Source organism: Castor canadensis, chromosome 2 (assembly GCF_047511655.1).
Source record: "Castor canadensis chromosome 2, mCasCan1.hap1v2, whole genome shotgun sequence".
NCBI lineage: Eukaryota > Metazoa > Chordata > Mammalia > Rodentia > Castoridae > Castor > Castor canadensis.
The window spans coordinates 72912545-72921436 of NC_133387.1; the positions used below are offsets into that span (position 1 = coordinate 72912545).

The 8892-nt window shown below is 36.4% G+C and overlaps 1 protein-coding gene across 4 annotated transcripts in view; it reads right to left on the bottom strand.

The window, feature by feature from the left end:
• The window catches only part of Dock4 (dedicator of cytokinesis 4), a 433717-nt gene that overhangs the window by 357727 nt on the left and 67098 nt on the right, over positions 1 to 8892 (bottom strand). The window lies entirely within an intron of this gene.

Consider the following 8892-nt stretch of genomic DNA (forward strand, 5'->3'; position numbering starts at 1 on the left):
CTCACTAACCAGTGTCTAAAAAAAAAAATACTTGGCCAAATGTCTGTTTTTAATTCAAAAAACAAACCCACATTATTAAAGGAATACATTTACTGATCCATTTCATATATAATTTGTTTTTTTCTCTACCACTTTCTTAACTATAACCTGCTTCAGCTTTTAAACATACACTGTATTTAAATCTATTACTGTGCTGAAAAATGATAAGAAATGCATAACAAATAAGATGAGACATTCATAACCAAAATGAATTTGCTTTCCTAAGTGTTGAAAACATTTTTGCATAAGAAAGATTCACATGTGACGAAGTGTCACACATGGTCCAGAGTTAACAGCCCTCACTGTCCAAAAACAAACCTGAAATTCTGAAGCTTCACCAAATTTGAAATTATAAATAATACTTAATTACATATTTAAAAGTGATGTCCTAGATGAAGGGATGGTCAGTTCACCCTCAGGTAATTGTAATAAGGACTACTTTCTATGAAGGGATGGTCAGTTCACCCTCAGGTAATTGTAATAAGGACTACTTTCTATGATATCTTCATGAATTAAATTATGGTGTGCATAGAAAATCATATGGTTTAAAGATAATGCTTTTCCTTCCATCAGGATGATACAAGACCTTCTCTATCATGTCATTTTGAGTAATTATCTTGCCTTTCAAAAATCCACACCAGCTATTTAACAAATACCAACATTAGTCTGAGTCTTGCTTTCCAAAACGCAAGGTCATTTTGTTTGTGTGGTTACTTCCACTAACCTCTGCACAAAGCTCAATTGTACTTCTAGGAGGCTGGCTTCTGTGAATGTACAACGTGTATCTGGTAGTGCTTAGTATAGAGCCAATGAGGTTACAATTTATGCTACGCAGAGACTTGCATTCTAAAAAGCAATTGATCCCCAAGGAACACACATAGGTTGATGATTAAAACTGGAGCACTAAAGACACATGGCCTAGGTTCGAATTCCAGCTTCTCAAGATATTTAGTGTGACCATCAAGTCTCGGTTTCCTGAGGTATTAAAAAGTGCCTACTCATAGATCTACTATGAAGCTTAAATGAGACAGGTAGTTCATATTCATTACGGCACTGCACTCAATAATGTTCTCAATAAATGTCAGCCTCATCATCATAATTCTAATAAGTACAGAATTATCAATGGAATGTTCATTTTTCTGCAAAACTAATGGAAATATTAGCTGTTTCTAGTTAATACAAAAATTAATCAAAAAACATAACATTGAGATTTTCAAGGACAGAAGATGTCCGAGTACCTACCACAATCTAGGTCCACGCTATTTATGCTACTTAGTCCTCACAATAGCCTGGAGAATTTGGTGTTATCATCATCTTCACCTTAGAGATGAAGCTAAAACAAACACCCATAGCTAAGATGGACAAGAGCTGGAAATTGAACACTTCTCCCTTAACTTCTAGTTCCTCATATTACATTATGTTGCCCCCTTAGTGTCTGATACCAGCAGTCTCCCACTAAATGTCTAATAAAATACGATAAACAACAACAAAATAAACCAATATTACATCACCAATAAGCACGCATATATGTGTCTTTGTAAAAAAAGCCTAAGTTACGGCTCATATATTTACAACAACATTCAGAGGAACAAACAGTACTACCTATATTCCGGTGCTATCCTCTTCAATCCCAGAAGATTGTGAATGCGGCATCCAGATGACCTTCTCAGTGTTAAATTACAATCACCTTAAAAACTGATCTCGCTCATATGTTGCTACAGAGTCACTGTAGAAGGCGTTTTGGCAGTTTCTTATAAAACTAAGCATGCACTTATCTTGTGACCTAGTAGCCATAGTCTTGGGCATTTATCCCAGAGAAATGAGAACTTATGTGTACATAAAAAGCTGTATGCAAATGTTCATAGCAGTTTTACGTATAATTTCCCCAAACTGCAAAGAACCCAAACGTCCTTCAATGAGGAAATGAGAAACAGACTCCCATACAATATACACTATATTCTCCATATATACTATGGAACTCAATATATACGTGGGAACTCTCAATATACACTATATTTCAACATATACTGTGGAACTCTCATACTATGGAAGACTACTCAGCACTAAGAAGGAATGAGCTAGTTTTAACAATTTGAATGATCTAAAGACATTATGCTTAATGAGGAAAAAAGTCTATTTCAAAAAGTTATATACAGTATGATTCGACTTACATAAAATCTTTTAGAAAACAAAATTATGGGAATGAAAAAGTACTTTCAGGGAGCAGTAGAGAGGGGTAGGAGCATCTATAAGAGGGTGGGAAAAGAGAGGTCCTTTGTGGTGGTGGAATAGTTCTGTATTATGATTATTGTGGTGGTTATATGAATCTATACATGGGATTAGATTACACAGAACTACACACACACACACACACACACACATGTGCACAGAAAACTGATCGAAAATCAACAAGACATACAGTCTAGTTGAACAGTAATGTACTTATTATCAATGTCCTGGTTTTGATATTGTACAACTATGAAAGATGTCACCATTAAGGGAGTTGGCCAAAGGGTTCATGGGATTCTTGATGTGTGAATAATTTTCTGAGTCTACAATTACAATTAGTACAAAAATAAAATTACTAAAAAAAAAAAAGTGTTCCAACAAAGTTTTTAGCTCTTATGTAGAAACCTATAAACACCCTGGACAATGTTCCTTCTCTTAGGAGGTTGTGACTTCCACCAGGTTATTCAAACTACCAGCACACTGAATCTAGAACCCACGTCACCTAACTTATAAATGAATAAAAGTAAATGCATGCACATGTCCACAGCTCTGAGTTTTCAGTAAAGCATTTCCCCAAGTGTCTGGTCCCTGGGACCTTTTCCCAAAACAACAAGGCTTTGAACGCACCTAGATATTAAAGCTCTTAACTCTGCCTGGGAAGTGCAGCACAGGCTTCTCCCACCAGAAATGTGAGATGATTTTCAGGACTGAGTAAGAGGTCACCTAGCAGACCTAGAAGGAAGAAGCAAACCAGGAAGCCTAGGGCCTGGGACAGCATCCAGGTTTGGAGAGCTCCAAGGATGAGGGCAGGGAGTGTGAAGATAATACAATGTACCTGCAAGAAAGAGAAGAGATAAGGCTAGAAAAGAAGCAAGCACCATGCCTTAAAGGTCTGCCATCACACAAGCAGTAAGCCTTGAAGCTGGAGCACAGACACTCCCATGTTCCACCAATGACAAGGGGTCTCGTAGCACCTTCTATTTTAAGATATCTACATTACATATCTCTTTCTCACATGAATGCCTTTTGGTAGTTAATATAAACAGGATATCATGGTTCTAACAATTTTCCTAATAAGCAAACTAATATGATGCTGTTTCTATTTTGTGACTAAGCAAAGCAAGTAGACTCTTTGGGGAAGCAAAATTAAGGTAGTGATGAATGACATTCCTAGTCTAAATGACATACAAATGTTAAAAGAATCTCATACAACATACTCCAAACCAATCTGTTTTAATTCAATCTGCCCTTTCTTAAAGTCAGTCCGTACTCACAAAATAAACTTAAGTCATGTTTTTAAGTTGGTGAATGTGAGGGCGGGGAGGGAATCAATATTCAGGGATGTATAAAAATAAAGAGGTGTCCTACCAAAAGGTGTTCACGATGACAATAAAATATTAATGGCAGTGCAAAGTTGAATTTACACAGGCAGTAATTCACAACCTCTGGAATAGTCTTTACTTTAGGTCAGGTCATTACATCAGTAAGAGTTACCAAAAATAAATCCATTTGATTTCCAGTATTTTAGACAATAAATAGAGGCATTTCTCCCAATGTCAAGTTAGCTTTGAAATACACAGGCTTATAACAGTGAAAACCTACACAGTATCAAGGAAATGGCAGGCCATGTGCCATAAATATGTCTTAAAACTAATAAATGTGATTCTGCTTCTTGTAGTGTTTGAGGAATCTTCTGCCCTTTGAAATAATCTACTGCTCTCAGCATGAGATGTATACTGTGACTAGACAAGATCAATTCCTTTTCAGTACTTGAGATTGTTTTAAAATGTACTGTGGCCCATGACTGATCAGTCACTCCACAATGACTACAGCACCCAAGTATATGCAGCCACATGACCCGCTGTATACCTGAGGAGGGCAAAAGGAGGCAAGTGATTCAAGCAGAAAAGAGATGTCAATTCTATAGATGTGGGTCATTCACCAATGTTAACTGCCTATGCTTTCTGAGACAGAAAAAAACCAAGTACCTTTACATATAATAGGTTGTGGGTTTCTTGAGGGTAGTAATTGTGTCTATTTCCTTGTTATATCCTCAGCAATAAATACAATATTTCTCAATAAATGTTTGTTGATTAATGAATGAAAGAATGAATGCATAGTACAGCACAATAAACAGCTAAAATGTGGTACATACATCGTTTATTCATTTATTATTTCTTGTTGCAACATTTATTAGATCCCTATAATGAACCAAGTATGGTGCCAGCTAATGAGAAGAAAAAAAAAGTCACACATAATCCCTGCTCTTAACAGATATAATAGGAGAGACAGACATGAACCCAAATGACACAAGAAAGGGGAAGGGGGGTGTGGAGACCAAAGGAGGGCTATAACAAACTGATCTACTGGCACTGGGATAAAGAAGAGATACTTTTAAATTCCATTCTGGAAAGGGGCCAGGGTCCCTATGGGGAAAACATGGAGGTCTGAAGGTAGAAGACCAAGTCAGACAAAAGGGACGCATGTGATCATTATCACCATGAGCCTGAAAAGCTTTCAAAATCTCATAGCAGGCAGATTTATTAATATCTGTGTCAAGGGCTAAGATAAAAGGGGCGTGAGGAGGGGAGCGTGTCAATTCTCAGACCATCTGGAAAGCAGTGGACTGCCACAGTGTCCACTGTGGCTAGTTCTCACTTTGATAGGATCTCTTAAATCCATGTAAACTAGCCCCCTACTTTGGACCTGGAGGTCATTTTCTCTGTGGTCGCTTAGTCTTCACTACAGGGATTCTTGAAGAGGCTTACACTACACAATTTCAAAGGTATAGTTTTGCTTGAATTTAGATTTAACTCAATACAGAAATACAGACTGCCTTCACAAAAGGTTTTCTAGGTATCACAAACAAAAGAATGGAACTTAACCAGGGAAAACCTAGGAGAAAAACAGGACATTTGGTCATCCTAGCCTTATGGCAGCTCACACAAAGGATGTAATGTTAAAAATAGAATCAACAAACATTCACACAGAGATGGTATCTGGAAGCAGCACAAAGATGGACGGTATCCCTGCTCTGAAAGGACCTTAACAGAGGAAGCTATAGTGAACAGGCATCATCAACCCAGCACGGCAGTTAGATAAATGCTTTAAGAGGGAGGAAAAAAACCAGAACCTTCACTCTTGCCATTTCACCTATGTTCAATAGCCATGGTTACAAACTAGAAGGAGCATGGTACTCATGGAGAAAGATTATTACAGGATGAACAGAATATGCTCTGACCTTAGGGAAATAGACTCGCGGTTTATACTTCCCCTTGGATAACTGGCAGAACACAGTTTGACAGACCCACGTTCCCTACAGGATTTCTTAAGCAAGAGGCCCCCATAAACCAATCCTTACTCTTTGTCAAGAGTTCTAAGTTTTACTACTTAATTGTACTTGACAATGAAATATTAAAGATTTCAGGATCACCACTTTTAAATTCCAGAATTATCTACCTCTTAAATCTTTTAGGCCCCTTGGGACTTTCAGGTCTTCCTTGTAACCTAAATCCCAGAAAAGAGATTCAGATCATACAGCTTCTCTCAGGTGTTTTGAGGGTAGGTGACAGACTATATTCACGGTTGCCCAGTATGTGACTATGGAGCCATCCAGTTCCTCAAATACAGAAGCATTGCCAGGTATAGTTCTTTCTAGCCAGAGGGAAATAAAGCCCAGAACTGATCAAGACAGATTTTATCTCTCTACTCCATAAGTGTTTTTGTCATGAGTCTTCTTAAACTTCTTCAAATAAGTAAGACTCATGTTCCTGTTTGATCCTATATTTATGCTTTCCGATTTTACACCTCCTTACCTGAATGAAAAAGCATATAGTATAAAAAGACTGCTTGGATGCATACTTATAAAGAATAAAAACTGCTTGTGTGGAAGAGTACTGGATACAGGCAGGGGTTATTAAGTAGACAAGTGTTTTTCAAACTGTGAGCCATCTCTCATTGATGGTTCCTATAAAGGTTCATGAATGGTTCCTAAAAAGGTTTTGTTTCTTTTTTTTTTTGTAATGTAACAGAATGGAATGGAGTGGAGTGGAATGGAAAAGAAAATACTGAGATGTCTCTCACATGTCAGGTTAACTATTACTTGGTGACATTTGTGCCATGATTGGAGGCCAGGATGATGCTAACTTGACATTTTGAAAAGATAAATTCATATTACTTTGAATCCTTTACTCCATTCCAATACTTCACAATCATTACAATTGTAATTAAACTAAATCCTATAGTCTTTTTAATTTCTACACTAGGAAAAGCAGATTAATAAACTAGGTTGAGTCTTTACTGCAATAACTACATTTCTCCTCCCAGAGGCACAGAAAGCCAGCAGTGTCAACAGAGGAAGGACTAATCCTCTTCCAAAACCATCAAGATACTACATCTCTCAAAGTAATCTGCTTCACAGACATGGGACTCCCACATGGAGTCTTAACCCAATGAACTACAGGTGTGTAGGAGTGGTTTTCCTAATATTTTTAGATAATTTTCAAAACTAATAATAGGTAAAGTATCTAAGATCAATAAAATAAAAGAAGTGTATTCTAGAATGATATATGTATCAAGGTTAGTTTCAAAAATCCTGTTCAATAAGAAAATGCTACTGAGCCCTGGTGGCTTGAGACTGTAATCCTAGCTACTCACAAGGATCACAGTTCAAAGCCATCCCTGGGCAAATAGTTTGCAAGACCCTATCTCAAAAAAAACCCATCACACAAAAGGGCTGGTGGAGTGGCGCAAAGGATAGGAACACCTGCTTAGCAAGCATGAGATCCCGAGTTCAAAAACAAGAAAATGCTGTCTCAATAAATCCTACTCCATTTCTCAGAGTAGAAACAAAGGCATGATAAAAAATACATTTACTTTAGTAATTTTCCTAATCAGTATTCATTCGTGATTACTATAAAATTTATCCCAACCTTAAAATATATCCAAAAACAAATAAAATACTCTGTATAATCAATGAAATCCTTTGTGTTTAATTTACTCCTTCTAAATCCTTAGACAGCTCAATTTTACCTTAACTAAGACATAATTTGCTTTAACTAAGACCTAATTATTCCAATTGGGGATCTTCAAATTAATTCTTTTATAGTGCTAAATTGAAAGTATTTTTTCAAATAAATATTATTTGAAGTTCTTGACAAAATGAATTTTAAGTCATTTAAATGTAGCTAAAATTATGGAACTAAATAGCTTTTTATTAATGTATTGAAGCTTTAACTTTTTGTCTTTTTATGTTTTTAGTCAAAACTGACACATCTATCTATAAAAGTACAAAGATACATACAAACCATCTCTTTACACTTCCCTGACTCAGTTCCATACATACAGAGATACATAAAAAGAAATTATTTTCCAAATGTAAAGTTTGCACAAGACACATCAAATTTACTCCAATATCCAATTATAGTCTAATTTATTTACTAAATTTTATTCTCTAAAGCAAGTTCTTATTAGCTATGTAATCTATCTCCTTTAATCAACCCGATCATTCAGCATCACATCCACTCAACTGACATCCTGCTGCCTTGATCGAGATGCCTGCAATGATTATGTCAGGAATGAAAGAGCTCACAGAATAGAAATTTAACTATCACAAACCCAGACCTAATAGCTTTTACGATCTCTTTTCCAAGGGTTGCATAATATTCTAATCACTGTCTTCACCAAAAAATTAAACCACTCCATATTACCTCAAAATCAAATGAGGAAAACCTCAATTATTTTGCTTTCCCCATAGAATATCTATAGGCCAATGGAAGCAGAAAATAAGAAGAAGAACCAGTCATCCTTGTGAATTCCCTTCTAATTCCAGGATACCTACCACAAACTAATAATCTAAATTTTAGCTAGAAGGAAAAGGCTAAGTGCTACACAACATCAAGAACTAATCAGTTTTCTCTTGTGGCATATACCACAGCCACAGGTCGAAGGGGAAATTCTCTGGGCTGATTTCCAAAGATGTCAGTGCAAATTAAATGTACTCACAGAAGTTTTTACCTCACTGTGGTTTGAATCCAAATCAATACCTTGCCAAACTTCAAAGGTCTAAAGAAATGTGGAGCAAAAAGAATAAAACTTGTTTCATTTTATGTCTAATAAGGATTTCAATATAAAAAGAAAGAAAGAACATATGAAGGACTAGCAACACATCAAAAGCCATTACCTTACTGTAGATTTTTCTCTATGTGGTCGCAGACACCACAGCTGCAATCCCAGGCTGGATTGTAAATCACTCAGCCTAAAACCATGCCACAATTCCCAATCCCACAGACAAGTACCATGTATTTAAGGAACAAAAAATAATCTTTATTAGCTTAATCTAGACATTTATGAAAAGACAGGTCAGCCACCAAATGCCAAAATTCATTCAGTCACTCACATGTAGGGAGCCCCTCTCATGTGTCCTGCCATTTGCTGGTACATGAAGTGATGAATAAGAATTGTCTGCATTCTCAGAGCTGATAAACAGGTCCAAGACAAAAGGCTGGATACAAGTAACTAGAGTTCAAGGTCAAGTGTTGTAAATATCATCAAGATGGTGCAAGAAAAATATTACTCAAGAGCAGGCAGAAATTAATTACTAGTATTTTATGTGATCGAGCAGGG